The 23,519-nt window shown below is 37.8% G+C and overlaps 1 protein-coding gene across 1 annotated transcript in view; it reads left to right on the top strand.

Moving 5' to 3' along the window:
* SCAF8 (SR-related CTD associated factor 8) overlaps positions 1–23,519 on the top strand; it is an 81,016-nt gene that overhangs the window by 6,721 nt on the left and 50,776 nt on the right.

Raw genomic sequence — 23,519 nt, 5'->3', positions numbered from 1 at the left:
TTTGGATTTTCTAATTATAGAGGAGCAGATTTTGTTAGCGGTACTATTATGAGAAATAAATGCTGGTGAGAAATGTTTCTGTAGCTTCTGATTCCTTGTCTGAGTTAGTTCTATCTTAAGTTTGATGGTAAACACGATGCATTTGATCTTTCTGATTCTGATTTTATGCATTTATTTCGTCTTTGTAATTCTGCTTTGCCAGTTTCTGATACACCATATTTTAAAGTCAAGGAAGGGTATGTAAATATGTTACGGTATCTACTGTAGGTCAGGAAATACGTTAGGAACTTTGACACTACTCTGTTTAGTCAGAATGGGGAATATAGATTATTTGTTCATGTTTTTAAAAGACGTTTGTGGCTATTAATTTAATGTATGCCAAATTTGTTTTTAAAATAATTCTGCAACTTAGTATACTTTATAAAGGCTGACTAGTATACTTTATAAAGACTTAGGATTTCATTCATTTGTTTATTCATTTAACCAGTACTTAATGAATGCTTACCATACACCAGCCATTTTTCTGTCTGCTGGGATACAGTTGTAAACAAGACAAGCAAAAAGCATACCCTCTTTGAGCTTATGTTCTTGTAATCCTTTTTCTTTCACGTTATCAGCTTTGTGTGCAATGACCTTGCTGCAGAGCTAGTGAGGCTAGGCAGGCATTACTGACTCTGGGCTTGCTTCTTTGCTAGGAACTGGGTGAGATTGAGCAAGTAGACTTCTTAAACAAGAATGTGATCTTATATTTTCAACAATGGGGAAATAAGACAAGCTACCCTACTAAATTGTCTGTTGTATTAAATCTCCATTTGGCATTTTGGAATCATAACTGTTTTTAGAGAACACAGTTTTAAGGATGTTTTCTTTTGTGAGATATTAATTAGTCTCCACGTGTAAACAATTAAAAAATACTTTTAAGTGGTGACCAAACCCTTATGAATTTGGAAGGATAAATTAATGAATATTTTTATTTTTGAAACAAACTTTCCCTTGATTTGAGTGCATGAAAAAAATTTGGTGTCTCTCTTTTTCTCTCTTCTATAAACACTAATTTTCTGAATTTGATTTAATACCTTGGGGCTTGTGAGTGAAGGATGAAAAGTTTGGATCATGTATTTTATGATCTTGGGAACTTGGGAAATGATATAATCTTTTTAATCTTGGTCACAGTATCTAAAAGATGGACCAGTACCCCTGTAACTAATACAAGTTGTATGTCAGCTGTATCTTAATTTTTTTTAAAAAGGTTGACAGAGTCCTGGTTAATGACTTTCTTTAGTAATGTTTTTGATACTGTAAAGTTTTATGGTTAAAAAAATGATACAGGTATTTGAATTTATTGAAATGGTAAAAAGAATGTTGAATAAGTTAAATTTTTTGCAAACCAAAACACATAGCAAATGTCTAGTTTCTAAAACAGCCACTTGCTATGGTGAAAAAAATGTCTGGCTTGTGTAATTTTGAAGTATTTTTTATTTACCAAACATTGTTAAAAGTGAGCCACTTTATAATATATAGTGTTTTATGCACCTCTTTTCCCCAACCATTATTATGTTTCTGTGGATCTTTAGGATTAATTTATGAGAAAAGTAGGATAGGTGCTATCTTCATTTTACAAACAGGGGAACTGAGGCCTACCATTGTGATTTTACCGAGGAAAAGCAGCTTTGTGTTAGAGCTGAGACTAGGCTCTCAACTCCTGGTTGAGATGTAAAGGAGAACCATCTGTATAAAGGAGAACCATCAGTCGATTTTTCACAATTCTTTTTGCTGGTATAATGTCCAAATATAAATTAACTATTTTTCCCACTTTTTATACTTTATTTTTATGACTTCAGATTTACAGAAAAGTTGCAAGAGTGATAATTTTTATGTACACTTCATCCTGATTCCTCTATCTAGTTAATTTAATCATATTTGCTTTCTTATTCTTTTTCTCTCTTTACATACACGTGAACAACACATGTAAACTTTTTTTCTGAACATTTGGAGAGTAAACTGCAATTAATGCCTTTTACTTCTAAATATAACTGTATTTTCTGAAAACAAGGACATTCTCTTATGTAACCATAGTACAGTTATCAAAATCAGGAAATTAATATTGATATAATGCAGTTGTCTGCAGACCTTCAGATTTCACTGTCTCTACCAGTAACGTCCTGAATAAAGAGTAAATCTAAATCCTACATCACACCTTGTATTCACTTGTCATGTCTGTCTAGTGTCCTTTAATCTGGAGCAGTTGGTTATTACTTTGTCTTTTGTGACCTTTGATGATTGATGAGAATAGGCCAGTTATTTTTAGAATTCCCTCAATATGGATTTCTCTGCTGTTGCCTTATGATTAGTTTAAGGTTATGCCTCTTTAGCAGGAATAATCCAGAAGGAATATTTTGTCCTCAGGAAACACATGATGTGTATTTATCCCATTAGTAGGAATGTTAACTCTTTTTTGCAAGGTTTCTCCATTCTAAAATTACTGTTTTTCCCTTGTGGCAGTTACCTTTTTTTAAAATTAATTAATTTATTTTTGGCCATGCCATGCGGCTTGCAGTCTTAATTCCCCAACCAGGGATCAAACCTGTGCCCCCTGCAGTGGAAGCACAGAGCCCTAACATCAAACTTCACTGTTTTTTTTTTTTTTAAAGCATCCAGTTAGTTCTTGCCTGAATCAGGACTAAGATGGTTGTCAGATTTTCTAAGTCTATTGTTTATTTATTATTGGCAGTCCATAAGAGCTTTTCCTTCTCCCCATTTATGTATTTATGCATATTGGTATGAACTCAAGGATTCTTTTTTTATTCATTGGGGTGTTTTGATGTCAGGGCTCCTTCGAGCTGTCGCTTGTGTCATTTTGACATGTGCTTATCATTTTGTGAGTACTTACTTTCTTGTATAAGAAGATATTCCCACCCCAGCTCTGGAATCAGCTATTTCTCTGAGGAACCCTAGTTTCTTCTGGTGGTTATCTGTTAACAGATTGAGCTAGAAATTGGATATATGTCTGAACATTTTTATATGTATGTGTGTGTGTGTGTATATCTATGTTAGATATACACACATACATACACACACAACACAAATTTTTGTTGTTTATCCATCTGCCTATCTAAAAAGCCATGAGTTCATCCTATCTCTAATAACAGTCCAACACTATAGGGTTCATTCTGGCCTTTCCCTTTTGCAAATCTGTAGTTCCTTTCTCTGACAGTGGGAAAACTAGTTCCCATTATCCACAATATATTTACTTACTGTTTTATCAATCCTAAAATTACTTATTGTTTTATCAGTCCTAAAATACGCAGAAAGTAGTTTCAGAATTCTAAACCATAGGTCTGAAAACAAACCTATTAACTAGAATTTAGTATTTGTTTATAGTTCATCTTTTTTAGCCTGAGGATATATAGTCAAAATGCAGTGTTCCAAAATTGCTTTGTTAGTTTTTTCTCCCTTAATGTAGTCTTGCTATTCTTTTGAAATATAATTTGGCTTTTTTTTTTTTCTGTTTGTATTCCTTTGTTTTTTCCTCCATCCGTTTTTGTGATGTTTTAGTATGTAAAATATTAAACATAAATTAACTTTAATCCTCCTTTACTTCTTATTAGTCTCAGCATTATAACCACTTATGCTCTGGTGAAAAAAAGAGAAATGAAACAAAAAACCATTTCCTTAGTATTATTCAAATCATAGAACCCAAAATTTAGAGGTTTAGATATGGAGAAGGTCTTGGGTGAAAAACGTTTCTAGTAGCAGAGATTCAATTCATAGGTGAAAGTACATATTCAAAAAACTTTCATTCTCTTTTGAATGGAATCTCCATTCACAGTTTCTGTAGAGGGCCAGATGGTAAATATTAGGTTTTGTGGGCCGCTTATGTCTCTTTTGCATAATCTTGTTGGTTTCTCACAGTTCTTTTAAAATGTAAGACCATTCTTGGCTTGAGGGCCTACAAAAATAGGCCATGGGCCATACACTTATGGCCTTACTGCACTCTGAAACCTAAGAAGTTGATTAATAGCGTGCTACTTGCAAATCAGAATTATAATTGAGCAGGAAGATATATTCTTTTTTAGGCTTTATAAGCCTTTTCAACATCAAAAACAGAAACAAAATAACTGTAAAAGCTGCCTTAGTGAAAATATTTATTCAACATGTTTTTTGAGCACTTACCACCGTGTGCAGACGTGCAGACACTATCCTAGGCTCTAGAGATGTAAGTGTACAAAACACACACACACACAAAACCTCTGTCCTCTTGGAGTTTACATTCAGTTTTTTTGTGTGGGTGTGTACTGGAAATGAACGTTTCTTGTTTTTCCACATTCGGTGACTTCTGATCGACTAAAAGTTTTTTTCGTATTAATTGCAGAGCGAGCATTCTTTCTTGAAAACTTGATAAAAAATGCAGCAAAGAGAGCAAACTTCTAAAAGCTTTGTTCATTTCTTCCTGTCTCCCAGTCATGATACTTTCATTGTGTAGCTACACTAACTCACTAAAGGAAGAGAAGAGAAACCTCATTAATTGGGCACAGAACCCAGACCTAATTTAGTGATGAGTACACATGTATTACAGATCCTTAAAAAGCTGTTCAGCAGTGTACATAATAGTAAATCAACTAATCTTCCTTTACAGCTTTAATGAATGAATGAAAATTTTTAAATTAATTAATTTGTTTATTTATTAATTATTTTTGGCTGCGTTGGTTCTTCGTTGCTGTGCTTGGGCTTTCTCTAGTTGTGGCGAGTGGGGGCTACTCTTTGTTGATTGCAATGCACAGGCTTCTCATTTGTGGTGGCTTCTCTTGTTGTGGAGCGCGGGCTCTAGGCGTGCGGGCTTCAGTAGTTCTGTCGCACGGGCTTAGTTGCTCTGCGGCACGTGGGATCTTCCTGGACCAGGAATCGAACCTGTGTTCCCTGCGTTGGCAGGCGGATTCTTAACCACTGCGCCACCAGGGAACTCTGAGAATGTTTTTTAAAGTATTGCCCAAAGTTAAGGACCACTGTGAAACTAGTTGCTTGTGTAGTTTTCTTGAAATAGGGAGAAAGTCTCCTGATAATGCTAATATGCATTTACCTAATAAAAGCTTAAAAACTATGTGCAGGTTATCTATCTTGTGCCTGGCTAAATACCAACACCTTTGAGTAAAAATCATCAAAATGAGTTTTTACCATGTTGTATGTTAGTTGCTGAAATGACTTATAGCTTTGAGTAGTTTTTCTGTAAGCATTTAATAAACCAGTTAGTGCCCCCCCCCCCTTTAATGCTTTATTGAAATACGAGTGACTGCAAGGATTGTAAGGATTATTGTAAGGATTATTAACATGTTTGGCTTTTTTTTTTCTACACCAAGAAAAGTGGTTTTTATTTTTATAGGAATTCCTCTTATTGGGCAGAATTTTCCAAATTCTTGTTCCCCTTTTGTCAGAGAACTCAGAACCTCTTTTAGAGGCCTCTCTCTGCTTTGGTGGCAGTTACAAGAACAAGGGTTGTGACCAACTTAGCTGAAGAGGATTGATATCCCAAAGGAGTAGGCCAGAGGCTGCTACATCATTCCTAGTACAAAATCTCCCAGTCAGTACTTTGATTCATTTGCAAAATCAGAGGATTAGATACCTCAGGCATCTTAGAGCTGTTAACAGAGAGTGGTTCCAAATAATTCTGCGAGTGCTTCCTTTATTTTGCTAGTCCCTCAAGATTGTTAGACAATTTTTTCATTCTATTTTAACTATAATACAGTTTTCAAATTGCTGGAATGCAGTAGTAACCCATGAAGGTTCTAATGTAATAGCAACTAGTGGTTGGAAGGAATGCTGGAAAGTAGTGGCTGGTCCTTTGAGCCTTCTTATTTATGTGTATTTGCCATCTCTCAGGCATTGTATTCTGCAGAGTGGTTACCAGGTTAATCAGATACCTACGTCCTTTTTCTCAGACAGCTCATATTTTAATAGGGGTGGGGTTGGGAATGGACTACCACAAAGGGTAAACGGTCACGTGATATGAATACTATGATACAGAGTAGTGGTGTAGACAGTTTATAAACAGTATGTGTATACTCTTCTGTGTATATCATGTTGTACACAGTACGATGGAGGAGACATTGTGTGAGGCAAAGGCTAGAGGTCATTTTCAAGGAAATGGCAACTTTGGGTAGGGGAGGTGGCTGGGAGGACTGCTGGAGGGTTAGGCAGGGTCTGCTGATGAAGGGTCTTTGTATACTGTGCACAAGACCTCATTTTTAATCAGAAGGGAATGGAGATTCTGAAGGGTTTTTAATAAAAGCACAAGTTTTAAATTTGTATTTTAGAATGATGATTAATATCTTTGCGGAACAGGGCAGGTCAGTGAGGGGTGAGATTGAGGGAAGGAAGGTTAAATTACTATAGAGAAGATGAGCTCAACTACAGTAATAATGGGGAAGAGATGACTAGATGAATGCAGACTAAATTCAGTAATACTAGGGAGCTGGATATAAGGAGGAGGGTGGAGCCACGGGGCTGTGGCTGAGTGACAGTGTATATAGAATGATACGGTACCAGTCATTAATAGGGCAGATCAGGAGGAGCAAAACACTGGAGGAGGAAGATAATTTGGTGGGTTGGATGAGGGATCATTTTTTCCACCTAGAATAAAAGAGTGTGGAAGGAGGATTGAAATCACCCATATCTCAACCACCCAAAGACAGTGTAACTAGTTTGTTGAATACAGTTGTAGTTTTGAGCATCTTGAAGATTTGGTGTCTGTGGGACATCAGGGTGGAGACAACCAGCTGGATATAGGTCAAGCACTTAGAGAATAGGTTAGAGATGGAGATTAGGGGGAGATGATGTAGAAAAAGAAGAGAAAAAGGCTTGGGGCAAAATCTTTTATCTTACTCAGTTTTTTTTTCTTTGTTGTTTTAGATAAGGATTGACCCTTTTTATCATATTGTATTTGTGAACGTAAGGACATTTTAAAGCAACTCTGCTTGGAATTTGCCTGATTTTAAATTCTGTTTATACAGCCAGATGTTCTCATATGCAATTAAAAGTTAAGTAGTAAATTGCACGGTCTATGAATAAAATTAAAGATTTAAATTTTGTTTAATGAAACTTTATTAGAATTCCGTAACATTGAGCCGACTTGTATCATTGAGTGTTTTCTTAGCTCCTCTTGGTCACGTAGTTTTTTTATCATAACTCTGTCTGCAATAACCAATTTATTGTGAACATGGAATTGTGGTGAATTTAAATACTGTATTATTAGAAATAGAATCCATATTTATTTGAGAAATTCCAGCTTATATGGTTTGTAATGAAGAGGATTGACAAATGAATTATTCTTTCTCTTGTTCTCATTTTGGCCATTTCACTGTTAATAGATTACTTATCAGTTATTTAGTACCTCTAAAATTAAGAGGAGGTAAAATTCACATCTTTTTATTTTAATGTTACAAAAAACATAGGAAAGAACTGAAATTAAAGGAAGGTGGTTGTTTGGATTCCTGGGAAAATTTAAACTGAAGACTTATTTTTATATATGTACATGTTTGTTTATACATTTTGTTTTCTCTCATGGAGAATCATTTCTGTTCTCTTTGATTTTAGAATGGGGTAGCTAAAGACCATTACACTCACGTTAAGCATTTGTAGACATAGGTTCTATGATTGGGTTTCTTGTTTACTTCCTTGTTACTGCTTAAACTTGATTTCCGGAAATTACAAATTTTAGACCTGAAACACTTGTGATAGTATATCATTTAATAGACAGATGAAGAATCAAGTCCCAAAGGTGATGAAACTTGTTAAGAATCACAGTTTATGAGAGGCATATAGTTAGCAGCCAAGTTAGAAGAAATTTCTATTCTCTGCGTCTCAGTTCATTGTTTTCACTTTTTCAGTATAATTTTTTGAGTGAGATTTCGGTAGTGTTCATGTATGTTGTAGGTGGAAGAGGAGTGGGAATTGGTGATTCTTAGTAAATTAATATCACTTTATGCTAACCCTGGACCAGAATGAGGAAGAAACTACTAGGCTGATGCTTCCCTGCTCATGAAATAGGGTGCCATAGGAAAACACACATTCCTTGGCAAAGAGGTATTGTACAATAACACCCACTTAGCCAGCAGTTTTCTAGCAACCCAGCCCTCTGCAGAAAAGTAAAAAAAAGCGTTTTTTACTTATCTTGTACCTTATTTGTAGGAGAGGGATAGTTACTCTATAAGCCTGTATCATTAGCATGTTTCTAATTTTCATTTTAATAATGGTGGCTACTCTGTAACTGCTTCCTTTAAATTTTCTTAGACTACTGTTTAGAAAGTTCCTGGTACAGGTATTTTAAGGCACAACAATGCTACAAAATTAATGTGGTTGCTTTCAAAGTAAGATGTGACAGTTGGCAAGGAAGGAGGTAGTTGTTTTACCATTTATAAAATGTGATTAGACAAGATAACTTTTAGGATCTCTGAAATATTAGCCCTAATGAATAAGTTTTCTAATTAATTTTTCTTAGCTTCAGTTTACTCATTTTAAAAATAGGGATAGGGCCTCCCTGGTGGCGCAGTGGTTGAGAGTCCACCTGCCGATGCAGGGGATATGGGTTCATGCCCCGGTCTGGGAGGATCCCATATGCCGTGGAGAGGCTGGGCCCGTGAGCCATGGCCACTGAGCCTGCGCATCCAGAGCCTGTGCTCCGCAACGGGAGAGGCCACAACAGTGAGAGGCCCACGTACCGCAAAAAATAAATAAATAAATAAATAAATAAATAAAAATAAAAATAGGGATAGTGATACCTTCCCTGACTACCTCTCAGAATTGGTTTAAATATTTAAAATATTGGCTGGTTTGAAATACTCAGAAAAGTTGTTATATATAAAATTTTAAATATTCAGAGAAGGTGGTTTTAATATATAAAATTGTAAAATAATTTTATAAAATACTTGGAAAGCTAAGGAATACTAGTTCTAATATTCTTAGTTTCTAGAGAAAACTAAAGAGTACTAAGAAAAGTAGTTTGTTTTTTTTTTTTTTAAAGCTGCTACTGGGAACGTTTACTGTCATTGTGGATCGCTCTTTTGCCCTGGAAAGTATTTTCATATTGTAACATTTTAATAATGGATAAAAGTTTTGGAGAGTATGAGCTGTAAAGAAAGTGCTGTATTATATTCAACATATTTTTCAAGTTGGAGGAATATTTATAAGTTGAACAAACCTTTTGAATATCAGACAGTAACAAAATACAGAGCATGATGTATTTTGGACCAGTATTATTTTTGGTCATCATTTATAAGAATTTCAGTGTTCTACTAAATTCAGCAAGGCTTTTAAGATAATCAATTTTAAATAGTTTCTAGGAGTATAATTTTGCACCAGATTGTATTTAAAGTATGTATGTCACATATATACATATGTGTACACATTTACATTTATATATACACACACAAACACACATATAGATGCATATAGGAAATTCTGAAAAGTAGTCTACCAGCCTTTTAGCAGTGGTTGTTTCTTAAGAGAGAAGTCGGTCGATAGGGTGCAGCGAATGAGAGTTTTCAGTGTTTGGAATTTTTCATTCAGCATCTGTTACCAAACCAGTTTTGTAATCTTTCCCTCAAACCCAAAATATTATGTGTCTTAGCTTTGGGGAGAAAGGTGGAGTTGGTCTGTTTTAATGTTATTTGAATTAAATCCTTTAGAGAAAGTGAGCTTCCTTGTTAAGGGTTGGAAGACTCTTAAAACTTGATCAGTAGGCATATAAGCTTCATAATCTGTTGTCTTTAAATCTTCTTGGTTATTATTATTAGTTAGGTTGATGCTATTACATGGTTGTCTCCACGGTCATCTACCATCTTACTCAGTGACTCATTTGTGTATGTTTAGTTGGATGCTACTTGGAGGACTTTGCTTTGTTTTTGGAAACTGAGTGTTGGGGTAGCCAGAAGAACTGGGTTTGAGACATGGCTCTGTAGCTTAACACCAGTTTGAATTTAGTTAGGTCATTTACCCTAAGTTTATATATCTGTAAAATGAGAATAATAAATACTAATCTTACTGGGCCATCCTGAAGGTAAAAGTGATATAGCATGTATAATATGATAGTGCTTAATAGTTGACAGAGTGCCATAGAGATGAAAAGTAATATTTATTTTTAAAGATTTTTTAATATTTATTTATTTATTTATGGCTGCATTGGGTCTTCATTGCTGCGCGCGGGCTTTCTCTAGTTGAGGCGGGCGGGGGCTACTCTTCGTTGCAGTGCACGGGCTTCTCATTGCAGTGGCTTCTCTTGCTGCAGAGCACGGGCTCTAGGCACGCAGGCTTCAGTAGTTGTGGCGAGCAGGCTCTAGAGCGCAGGCTCAGTAGTTGTGGTGCACAGGCTTAGTTGCTCTGCGGTGTGTGGGATCTTCGTGGACCAGGGCTCGAATCCGTGTCCCCTGCATTGGCAGGTGGATTCTTAACCACTGTGCCACCAGGGAAGCCCGTAATACTTATTTTTATCTTTCTTCTTTATTATGCTACTGCCTATCTCTTTTTTTTAGTTTTTGCATTTGTTGCTTATATTTCTGAAATGATTTTACTGTAAGGCCTGCTAGTCTTTTGGTCTACTTATTCTCTCTCTGATATTTAGTCTTCAGTATTTTATTCTTCATCTCTTCAACTCTTAGCTCTTCGGGAAAGACTGTAATTTTGCTTTTCTCTTCCGGGATTCAGTCCCATATCTTCTAGGTATTATGTGTACATAAAATGGCATTGTTATCACCCCAATCTAAACTTGTCTTTCTTCTACAAACTTACTTTTAGACTTCCTCTTTATGCCAGTAGTAAAAGTGTGTTCCCAAACACTCAGACCTGAAAACTTGGAATTTTCCTAAGTGCCTCTCTTTTATTTGTATCTTTTCAGTCATGAAATCCAGTAAATTATTTTTAAAAATATGTTTTTCATCCTTCCCTTCCCTTTTATTTCTTAGTACGAATACTTTGGTCCATGTCTTCATAACTCCCCACTTGGTTTGTTATAGTCAGTTTTAATTTATCATTTTCTGTTCTCTCTTGTTCATACAGTAGAACTACATTTTTTAAGATTACTAGATTAATTTTTACTAGGTTAATCTCTTTGAACAACTGTTCTGTTTGAACCACTTCGTGTTTTGAAAAACCATTAAGATTCCTTTGCCTTCAACTGTGCAGATTTCTTAACTGTGGATTTAGTGCCTTTTATAAGACTATTTTATAAATAAGTTATTTATAAATATTTATAAATAAATATTATCAATGTTTGTCATATGCATTGCATATTTGGAAATGCTGTGAAATAGGAAGATTTACTATATGCAAAGCTATACACTATGTGTTCCCATCTTTGTGTCTTGTTTTTGGTACTTAGTGATACTCCAGTAGGAAAGCACAGCAGTCTGTTGAGATATTAATGCATTCCCATTAGGAAATAGCCGCTTCTCCAATCCTTTGTGAAAATTACTGCTTGGCAAGAGATTTATTGATGAGTATGCTATATATGTAAATAGTGCAGAAGCAGAATCACAGCTGTAACAGGAATGCTCTCTTTTTCCAGTCAGTCCATTTCACTTCCACTTTCTTTATTAAACCTTTTATTTGTTGTTTCTAACTACATTTCATTTGTCTGAATACCTTCCCCAGTAGCATTTTTTATTTTGGCACTAAATTATGCCCCGTGTTCTTGTTTTCATGAGGCAAAGTCTTAAGGTCCTCATGGATCCCCCATTTTTAAATACTAGTTTGGTATGTTATTCCTTTGTTAAATGCGTATGGGAACGTGTGGGAAGAAAAAGATGCTCAGTCACTAATGGTTAAGTAAATTGTTTCCCCATACACCAGCTTTTTAATATACATACTTCGGATTAGTATCTCCAAAAAATTACCTGTGATTACATTTTAGAGACCTTTGGTATCATTAGTGAATTGTCACAGCTGACAGTGGTAAATCTCACAATGTGGAGAATCTGCTGTATTAGAGCAATGATGTGTCTAGGACCCTCCCCTTCCACTTCAGTAGATTGTTAGATAGTTGAAGTGAAGGTCTTTATGTTAGCTTTTATCCCCTGAAGGGCTTAATGTATTGTGCATATCTACAGTAGCTAATCAGTGGATGTTGGTTTGATTTAAGTCACCGACTAGCTTTGACCTGTTAATCACTTCAGTTTGGCTTTGTATTTCCCAGTTCTTTTTGTTCTATTTGTTTTTAGTTGGTTTTGTTTTGTTTTTAGTTGGTTTTACCTTGAAAATAAAACTTGATTGATTTGAGTAAGATTATTGCGTGAGTGCTTATGATTAACTCTCAAAGTAAATTTGAAAGTAAGTACACAAGGGTGATTGTTGTACGTCAATTACAAGTTATATTGAGATTATTTCAGAATGAGACATTCTGCTCCTTTGAAATAGTTCTTTATTTCCATGAATATTGGCATAGGATTATAGATACAGGGTTGCAGAGATTATTAAAAGTAAAGTTTGGGGGGGATGGGAGTAAAGAAATGTATCTCATCACTCTGGCTTTGGCGTTCTGCTCCTTTGAGCACAATAGATCTGTTGCATTCAGGTGAATTTAGATATGAAGAAGCTGGATAGATTTATTTTTCTAGCTGTATTTGGTTACCTGATTATCTTTGGAACCTAGTAAGCTAATTTATCAAAGTTAAATCAGTTTATGTTTGAATAACTAATATGTGCAAGGAAGTTTTTGCATTTAATTCGTATATTTATGAAGTTGCAGTTATTGCAAATATTTTCTATTTGTCATGTAACATTAGACATTTCCATATTTCTGCATTAATAATGTGTATATCAGGTTTCTATCTCTTAATATACCATACTAAATCTCTCTTCCTGGACATTTTTTTTAACTGCCATATAAAATGTTGATGTAAAAATAATCATGATTATGGCCTTTTGCTTCTTTTTTTAAAAAATTTTATTTATTTATTTATTTATTTATTTATGGCTGTGTTGGTTCTTCGTTTCTGCGTGAGGGCTTTCTCCAGTTGCAGAAAGCGGGGGCCGCTCCTCATCGTGGTGTGCGGGCCTCTCACTATCGCGGCCTCTCTTGTTGCAAAGCACAGGCTCCAGACGCGCAGGCTCAGTAGTTGTGGCTCACGGGCCTAGTTGCTCCGCGGCATGTGAGATCTTCCCAGACCAGGGCTCGAACCCGTGTCCCCTGCATTGGCAGGCAGATTCTCAACCACTGCGCCACCAGGGAAAGCCCGCCTTTTGCTTCTTAAAATGTGTAAAGTCACTGGTGAAATTTTATAGCTCTTATATATAGTGCCATACTGTCTTTTTCTTCCAGACACTGTAGTTTTCAGTTCTAAAATTTCCATTTGGTTCTTTTTTGTAGTTTCTCATTCTGTGCTGAAAACTTCTGTCTTTGCATTTATTTCAAGAGTTTTCTCCTTTCCCTTATTTAGAATGATTATAATTTCTTTAAAGTCCTTGACTGATAATTCCAACATCAGCGTCATTTTGGGGTTGGCATCTGTTGATTATTTTTTCCCTTGATCAGTGTAGTGTGGACAGATTTTCCAGGGCAGTGAGAGAGAGAGAGAGAGAGAGAGAGAGAGAGAGAGTGTGTGTGTGTGTGTGTGTGTGTGTGTTTTGGTATGTCAAGTAAGTTTGGCTTGTATGCTAGACATTTTCAATATTGTATTGTAGTGTTTTATTAAAGTCCTCTGAAGAATGTTGTTTTTGTTTAGCAGGTATTCAACTTGGTTTGGTTCAGGATGCAAGTTCTGTCTTGCCTTTTTGGGTGGTTCCAGTGTCAGTTCAGTTTTCAAAGCATTTCTTTTGCTGTTTAGGTGTGCCCAGCATATGTTCCACTCAGTTGTCTAGGTATTGGGTAATGGTTTACATAGATACTAGTTCTCAAGGCCTCTGCTGGGCTTCTTTGGGTCTGTTTCACACAGACACAATTTTAGGACAAGCCCAGGACTTACGTTGGGCTCCTCTCTGTCTCTCTCTGGGGTTCCCATACTCTCTCCAGATCCCAGGGCATCCTTTTCCTTGTTCTCTGGCCAAAACGTCAGGTTTCTCTCCAGGTTTAGCCTTCAGAGTGAAGTGGCAAGAGAGAGAAGAAAATGGTATTTTGGGTAGTAGGGGCCCTTTTCCTGTCTGGAGACGGCTTTTCTCTTGGCGTGTTTGGTGCTGGGGTGGCAACAGTGGCTGTCCTTTAACCTTAGCAGGGCCTGGGAAGAAAAGGGGGAGGAGTTGTTTTTTCCCTCACCCCTGCTTCCCCAGTAGTGTGGACGATTCCTTTTACCTAGTCTTCTGACTAGATGAAGGGGGTTTCCCCTAGTGTTGTGTTTTTAATTCTGGTATTGGCTGCACCATTTAATAATGCGGGCTCTGGGATAAAAGCCTGGAAATAAGAGAGGAACGCAAAACACTGCGAAATTTTTTACCTTAACATCCACACACAGCTCTCCGCCCTGCTGTAACTGGTCATTATTCAAGTTTGACTCCAGTGGGCTTGGTGTTCCCTTTTACAGAGTCCTCAGGTAGTCGTTTTTTATATGTAGTCAGTAGGGTTTACTTGTAGTCAGTGTGAGAGAGGGAGGCTACAGTTGCTTACTCCCATCTTGACTGACTGTAACTCCTATGTACCTTTTTTTAAGAGTATTTTTTAACCCGCCTTTTCCAGGGACTTGGGAAGGTTGTATAAATTTGGATGTTGGATTAAAGGACCATGCAAATAAGTTCTTGTGGCCTAAATTTAGTTCTTTAAATGGTAATATTCTGGGAGGGAGAGATGATAGTTTTTCTTTGTTACTAACAGTTTTAAGCTATAACTTAGATTCTAAAATAGCTTCCTTTTTGACAGTATTTAAAACTGTAATATTAACCTTAGATGTCTGCCATGCTTGAGAAATGGCATATTCTGCTTAATAATATAAAAGGTTAATTATTTATGTGAAACTGCTTATAGCCCATAGCAAAAGATAATTTATGAAGGACATAAACATTTGTATTTGTCATAATAATCTTGTTAGCACCTTTATATATATCAAATTCTGGCTTTTTGTTTTTCATTTTGTGTTTTTTTTTTTAATTAGAGGATCTCTAACCCACCCCTCGCCAAAGCTTGGTATATAGATCTGATCTTACTGGACAGATGTTTGCATAATTCAGATTTATAATTTTAAAAAAATAGGCATCATTTCCTTCTGTAATATCTTACATTTTTTAAAAAGGGATTCTGGGGCTTCTCTGGTGGCGCAGTGGTTAAGAGTCCGCCTGCCAATGCAGGGGACACGGGTTTGAGCCTTGGCCTGGGAAGATCCCACATGCCGCGCAGTAACTAAGCCTGGAGCCACAACTACTGAGCCCACGTGCCACAACTAGTGAGGCCCGCACGCCTAGAGCCCGTGCTCTGCAACAGGAGAAGCCACCGCAATGAGAAGCCCATGCACCACAAGGACAGTAGCCCCTGCTTGCCACAACTAGAGAAAGCCCATGGGCACCAACGAAGACCCAACATAGCCAAAAATAAAGTGAATAAATTAAAAACAGAAAAATTAGAGAAGCTGCCGTCCTTTTAAAAAAAACAAAGGGATTCTAGATTTGAGATTCTGAAAAAGATGTACAATTTTGCATGCTCTTCACCATATCACATTATTACCTTCATTATGTGCTTAACTGTACTCTGCAAAGTGTTTCTATTTATTAGAATGTTGTCCATCGCCAAAAGCAGCCTATTAGTTCCATGAGAACAGAGACTGTCTACCTGTTCTATTGGATCCATAGTGCCTCGTACTAATTGAGTATATTTGGAGTGAGTGATGAATTGCTGGATTATAGATGATTTGCATTTTCTGCCGTCTTCATGCTTTTTTTTTGCATTTTCCAGTTTTTCCATAGTAAAATATTTTTATAATCAGAAAAAAGTTATAAGTTTTTTTTAAGGTGATTTTTTTAATGTTCTCTCACTGGTTTTTAGGTATTATGTAACATTTCAGGTTTTGTGCTTTGGTGTTTGCAATTATTTATGCCCCCCCCCCCCAAAGATGCATTCGAAACTTTGTTCTGAAGTTTTCATGCTGGCACAAAATTTAGTGTAAAATTGGGAGTTCTGCCTTTGTTAAAAGCCTGATCTGGTGGTCCTCACAGAATATCTGTGATGTATCTTTTATTTAGCCTTTGCTCTTTAAACATTCTGATTGCTCAAGAATATTGCTAGTTCAGTAGAAGTTAACCCAAGTTTATAAAGAGCTTTGTTTCAAATACTTTTTACGAAGAAATTTACTTTAAAAATCTTAGAAGGGCTTCCCTGGTGGCGCAGTGGTTGAGAGTCCACCTGCCGATGCAGGGGACACGGGTTCATGCCCTGGTCCGGGAAGATCCCACATGCCGCGGAGCGGCTGGGCCCGTGAGCCATGGCTGCTGGGCCTGCGCGTCCGGAGCCTGTGTTCCGCAACGGGAGAGGCCACAACAGTGAGAGGCCCGCATACCGCAAAAAAAAAAAAAAAAAAGAAAACCTTAGGAAAATGTCGATATTGGTCACATTATTCTTTTAGAATGTGCTTTCCTTAATGTTGGATCTACTACTGTTAGTCTAATGTTAACGTTCTCTGGTCACATTTTGTCATGTCCTGTGAGTCTGATTTTATATGTCACTTTGTTACATGCTCGTATTATCAGATAGTTTATATTGTATTCCAAACCAAAAGTAATATGGAGGATTGTGCTATGTAAAGAAAGGAGAACTCATGTTAGGGAGTGAGAAGTTTTGGATATAGAATACTAGAATACCTAGTTTTTGAGCTGTTGAGGTAAAATTTGTAATGAGGTGTATTGGTTCTCAGGTATTAAAGTTGGTGAATATTATGCTCTTTAAAATGACTATCAGTGAAACAAGTCTCTTATTTACTTTTTTTAAAATATAAATTTATTTATTTATTTATTTTGCTGTGTTGGGTTTTCGTTGTTGCACGAGGGCTTTCTCTAGTTGCAGCCAGCGGGGGCTACTCTTTGTTGTGGTGCGCGGGCTTCTCATTGCTGTGGCTTCTCTTGTTGCGGCACGTGGGCTCAGCTTCTGTGGCTCACGGGCTCTAGAGCACAGGCTCAGCAGTTGTGGCGCACAGGCTTAGTTGCTCCGTGGCACGTGGGATCTTCCTGGACCAGGGCTCAAACCCGTGTCCCCTGCATTGGCAGGTGGATTCTTTATCACTGCACCACCAGGGAAGCCCTCTTATTTACTTTTTATTCCTATATGCAAAATACTGAATTTCTATTTTTAAAGTTAGGAAAAGACAGAGAACTGTTTTATTTTGAAATTTTAATTTCTGTTAAATACTTTGAATTATAAAAATGGTTTTTGCAAAAATATTTATGAAAAGTAGAAAAATCTATACAGTCAAGTTAGAAAACTAAGATAAATCGTTCACAGCTTTCTTCTACTTTATTCATTTTCTGTTTCTGTGTAACACATTGCCACAAACTTAGCTTGCGGCTTAAGCACCATGTACTTATTTCACAACTTCTGTGGGTCAGGATCAGGCACTGGTTAGCTGGGTCCTCTGCTGATTGGCTCACTAGGCTGAAGTCAAGGCGTCAGCCAGGCAGGCTGTGCTCTCATTTGAAATTTGTGATCCTCTGCCCAGCTCATTCAAATTGTTGGCTTAATACAGTTCCTTGCCATTGTAGGACTGAGGTCTCCATTTTATTTGCTGGCTATGGGCTGGGTGTCTTTCGGAGTTCCTAGCAGCCACCCTCAGGTCCTAGTTGCCTTGTAGCCTTCTTATGTGTGTCTTCACATGGCTGTGAGAGGGAGCTAGTTCTCTGGCATCTCTTCTTAGAAGGACAGTAACTTTATTGGATAAGGCCTTCACTCTTATGACCTCATTTAACCTTAAATACAGTACCTCCATAAAGGCCCTATTTTCAAATACAGTTGACCCTTGAACAACACGGGTTTGAACTGTGAGGGTTCACTTATATGTGGAATTTTTTCAATGGTAAATACTACAGTACTAAACAACCCATGGTTGGTTGAATCCACGGATACAGAACCGTAGATATGGAGGGCTGGCTATAAGTTATATGTGGATTTTTGACTATGTGGAGGGTCATCACCCCTAACTCCTGATTGTTCAGTGGTCACTGCACAGTCACGTTAGGGATTGGGACTTCAGCATATGAACTTTGGGGGAGAGATACTGTAGAAGGCCAGGGTTGGCGAGTGGAGTTAAAACAAGATTGTGTTAAAATATAATTGTTACATTTTTCAGAATAACATATGCATGTAGTTTCTTTTTAAGTACAGAAGAGATTTTATTGGAAGCTCTTTCTTCTCAACCTATGCTGGATCTCAAAAAAGAACAGTGTTTTTTTTTTTTTTTTTTTTTTTTTTTTTTTGCGGTATGCGGGCCTCTCACTGTTGTGGCCTCTCCCGTTGCGGAGCACAGGCTCCGGATGCGCAGGCTCAGCGGCCATGGCTCACGGGCCCAGCCGCTCCGCGGCATATGGGATCCTCCCGGACCGGGGCACGAACCCGTATCCCCTGCATCGGCAGGCGGACTCTCAACCACTGCGCCACCAGGGAGGCCCAAGAACAGTGTTTTAATTCATAACACTTCTGATGATAACCTTCATATCACTAAGCAATAACTTTATATGTGTTTCTTTAATGGTCAGTTTTAGACAGTGACATTTTACAACGGTAGGTGAGGCATTAGTTCACTTGTGCTGGTCTTGCCCTCTGAATACCTTGAATTTTTTTTTTTTTTTTTTGTGCGGTACGTGGGCGTCTCACTGTTGTGGCCTCTCCCGCTGCGGAGCACAGGCTCCGGACGCGCAGGCTCAGCGGTCACGGTTCATGGGCCCAGCCACTCTGCTGCATGTGGGATCTTCCCGGACCGGGGCACAAACCCGTGTCCCCTGCATCGGCAGGCGGACTCTCAACCACTGCGCCACCAGGGAAGCCCTGAATACCTTGATTTTGAATGGTGAGACTGGATTTTTGCAGGGCAAATTATTTCCCTCTTTGGCTGTATCTCTGTGTTTTGGGGCTTGTGGTTTTCTCTTTGTTTCATCAGTTAACCAGTCCTCTTATCACATTTCCCTTTTCTGGAAATTTTCTTGTCTGCTTATTCTGTGCTCATTCCCATTCTACTTTTTATTGTGAGTTTTAAATACCTTTAAAAAATTATTCCTTTTTTGTCCTTCCAATAAGAAGAAAAGGAAAAGGTGGTCAGCATGCTATCTTGAATTGAAAGTACCAAGATTGTGTTGGATCCAGGAACTTTTGTGATTGTCTTGATTTCTTACATTTGAAGGATCCTAACTCTAGTACTCTCAAGGCCCTGAAGGACCATTGTAGAGAAAAATGAATTGGATTGATTAATATTTTAGGTTCACACTTAAGGTTAATTCGTATTGGACATGGAATCAACCTTGAAGGCATAAGATTAATCTGTAAATGAGCAAGATTTTACCCCAATTTAATGGTTCTCTTGGGTTTGTCAGGTCACAGGTTTTTTTGTTGCACTCTTCCAGGGTCATGGTAGAATTCATTTAATATTGCTCAAATTGGGAAAGGCATTAAAAGTTTTGAAGTGAAGAGTTTGCTTGGAATAACAAGCATGAAGTACAACATTTTGTTAAATTTTGGGTAATGAGCCTTACTCAGTGCATAGATGAGGAAAGGCCTGAATACACTTTGCAGGATGTGAGAGTGTCGTGTTTATCCAAAAACAAACAAGTAAACAAAGTTGCATGTTTGTAGGATTGAGAAATAAAGTTGCCCAATATCCGGTTGACCTGGTTTTGTAAAAATGTTATGTTGGAACACACCCTGCCCATTCATATACGAATTGTTTGTGGCTGCTTTCTTTACCCAGGGGTAGTGCTGAGTACAGGCATACCTCAGATGTTTCGGGTTTGGTTCTAGACCACCACAATAAAGCAAATTTTGCAATAAAGCGAGTCACATGAATTTTTGCTTTCCCAGTACATATTAAAGTTATATTTACACTATACTAGTGTGCAGTAGCATTCAGTCTATAAATAATATACATACCTTTGTTTTTAAAACTTACTGCTAAAAAATACCATCATCTGAGCCTTTGACGACTTGTAATCTTTTTGCTGGTGGAGGGTCTTGCCTCACTGTTGATGGCTGCTGACTGATCAGGGTGGTGGTGCTGAAGTTTGGGATGGCCATGGTAATACCTTAAGACAACAGTGAAGTTTTTGCTGCATGGATCGATTCTTCCTTTTACAAACAATTTCTCTGTAGAATGCAGTGCTGTTTAAAAGCATTTTTCCATAGTAGAACTTTCAAATTGGAGTCAGTCCTCCAAAACCCTGCCTTATCAACCACGTTTATGTACTATTCTGTATCCTTTGTGGTCATTTCAGCAGTCTTCACAGCATCTTCACCAGGATAGAATTCTGTCTCAAGAAACCACTTTCTTTGCTCATCCATAAGAAGCAACTCCTCATCCTTTAAAATTTTATCATGAGATTGCAGCAATTCAGTCACATCTTCAGGCTCCACTTCTAATTCTACTTCTCTTGCTATTTCTACCACATCTGCAGTTACTTCCTCACTGAAGTCTTGAACCCCTCGAAGTCAACCGTGAGGGTTGGAATCAGCTTCTTCCAAACTCCTGTTAACGTTGATATTTTGACCCTTTCCCATGAATCATGAATTTCTCAATGGCATCAAGAATGGTGAATCCTTTCCAGAAGGTTTTCAATTTACTTTGCCCGGATCCATCAGAAGAAGCACTCTTTATTGCAGCTATAACCTTACGAAATATATTTCTTAATAAGACTTGAAAGCTGAAATGACACCTTGATCCATGGGCTGCAGAATGGATGTTGTGTTAGCAGGCATGAGAACATTAATCTCATTGTACATCTCCATCAGAGCTCTGGGGTGACCAGGTGCATTGTCAGTGAGCAGTAATATTTTGAAAGGATTTTTTCTTTTTTTTCTGAGCAGTAGGTCTCAACAGTGAGCTTAAAGTATTCAGTATGCCATCTTGTAAATAGATGTGCTGTCCTCCAGGTTTTGTTACTCCATTTAGAGAGCACAGGCATAGTAGATTGAGCATAATTCTTCAAGGCGGTAGGATTTCCACAATGGTAAATGAGCATTGGCTTCAGCTAGCCACCAGCTGCATGAGAGTCAGCCTGTCCTTTGAAACTTTGAAACCAGGCATTGACTTCTCCTCTCTAGCTAGAAAGTCCTACATTGCATCTTCTTCCAACATAAGGCTATTTTGTCTACATTGAAAATCTGTTGTTTAGTTTAGCCACTTTCATTAATGGTCTGAGCTAGATCTTCTGGAGAACTTGCTGCTGCTTCTCCATCAGCACTTGCTGCTTCTCCTTGCACTTTGATGTTATGGAGAAGATGACATCTTTCCTTAAATCTCATGAATCACCTCTGCTAGCTTCACACTTTTCTTCTGCAGCTTCCTCTCCTCTCTCAGCCTTCAGAGAATTGAAGAGAGTTAGGGACTGGCTCTGGATTTGGCTTTGGCTTCAGGGACTGTGGTGTCTGGTTTAATCTTCTATCCAGACCACTAAAACTTTCTCCATATCAGCAGTAAGGCTGCTTTGCTGGCTCATCATTCACGTATTCACTGGAATAGCGCTTTTAATTTCCTTCAAGACCTTTTCCTTTGTATTCACAACTTGACTGTTTGGTGCAAGAGGTCTATCACCCTGCCTCCTTCACTGACACAGGGTTGCCACAACCTTCAGTGTGCTAAAAATACGCCGTATGCAAAGCACGGTGAAATGAAATATGTCTGTTGTGCGATAGCAACTGTGTAGCCTCCAAAGCCTAAAATATTTACTGTGCTGACCTCTGGCCTAATCAATAATGGACAACTTAAAAACTCTTTATTAGAAATGAGTTTTGAGGGGGAGTAGCCAGCAGCCACTGAGAAATCTCCATTTAGGTTAAAGATTTCACAAACCTTGATTGAAGTCATTAGAAACTGATTTGATTTGAAGAAGTTGTTTTCACATCTAAAAATGTGCATTTCATGTGGTACCTACAAGTGATAGAATAGAAAATTTAAATGTTACTGATTGAAAGAGCACTCTGCAATGTAACTGAAAGGAGTTGAAAAACAAAAGAATGAATGAGTTAGACTGAAAGCCCGGGCTGTTGTTTAGTATCTTTCCTTTGAATCCATAAGTCTTGAGTAGCCAAAGGAAGGACACATCAGGACTGGGACTTCACTAAATTTTAGTAAAGGTATTCTGTGAAGAATTAGATGAAGTGATCTATGCCTCTTTTCTGGCTGTCAGATTTAATAAAGAAATGAGATTTTAGAGACTCTAGATAAATTGTTAGCTGGAAGCACATATATTCAGTGGGCCTTTGAAAAGTACTTAATTGCTTAGTATTTTTCTAAGTAATACCTTAAGTTTCTGCAGTATTAAAAAGAGGGTCTCTCAGACTTCCCTGGTAGTGCAGTGGGTAAGAATCCACGTTCCAATGCAGGGGACACGGGTTCAAGCCCTGATCAGGGAACTAAGATTCCACATGCCGAGGGGCAGCTAAATCCGTGCACTGCAGCTGCTGAGACCCCGCGATCTGGAGCCTGCACGCCATAACGAAAGATCCTGCATGCTGCAGCGAAGACCCCTAGTGCCGCAACTAAGACCTGACATAGCCAAATAAATAAAAGTAAATAAATAAATTTTAAAAAATAAAGAGGGTCTCTGATAAGAGCTGACTTTTCATGCTGTTGAAATGTTTTACAAGTCTAAGTTATATTTTTCTACCTCATTCTCCCAACCTCCCCCTCCCCCAAAAAAAAGGAAGGAAGAAAGAGAGGAAAGCTTTTGATCTGCTACAATATGGACCAGTGCTTGACTGAAACCTTAGGGCTTTACCACACAAAATGAAAGAAGTAATGTATTGTCAACTATAGGAAGACCCTGGTGCCTCTTCATTGCCCCAGTCATATAAATTACTATGGAATGTACCTTCAGGTACCTGAATGAATAAATGTTTGATGCATACTTTAATATTATTCATTTAAATGGAGAATGCCTCCAAAGAGAAGGATTTTAATTTAATAATGGCTAACCCTGTTGAGTGATTTAAGTGTGTTCTAAAAGCTTTATATGCAATGTTTCTGTGAAATGAGTATTGTTTCTGTTTTCTAAAGGAGAAAACTAAGGTTCAGAGGTTTAGCAACTTTGTAATAAGGTAACATAGTTGGAATTAAAATCCAGGTCTTGGGCTTCCCTGGTGGCGCAGTGGTTGAGAGTCCGCCTGCCAATGCAGGGGACGTGGGTTCGTGCCCCGGTCCGGGAAGATCCCACATGCCGCGGAGCGGCTGGGCCCGTGAGCCATGGCTGCTGAGCCTGCACGTCCAGAGCCTGTGCTCTGCAACGGGAGAGGCCACACAGTGAGAGGCCCGCGTACTGCAAAAAAAAAAAAATCCAGGTCTTTCTGTGCAAAGCTTGTACAATGCTGTGTCTTATATGTATTTGTTCATTTTAATTTATTCTTAACAAATTCTTATTCTCAACAAATT

Source organism: Mesoplodon mirus (genome assembly GCF_964341445.2).
Source record: "Mesoplodon mirus genome assembly, chromosome: 10".
Taxonomy (NCBI): domain Eukaryota; kingdom Metazoa; phylum Chordata; class Mammalia; order Artiodactyla; family Ziphiidae; genus Mesoplodon; species Mesoplodon mirus.
Note: the sequence above shows the minus strand (reverse complement) of the source record. Positions and strands in the feature narration are given on the sequence as shown.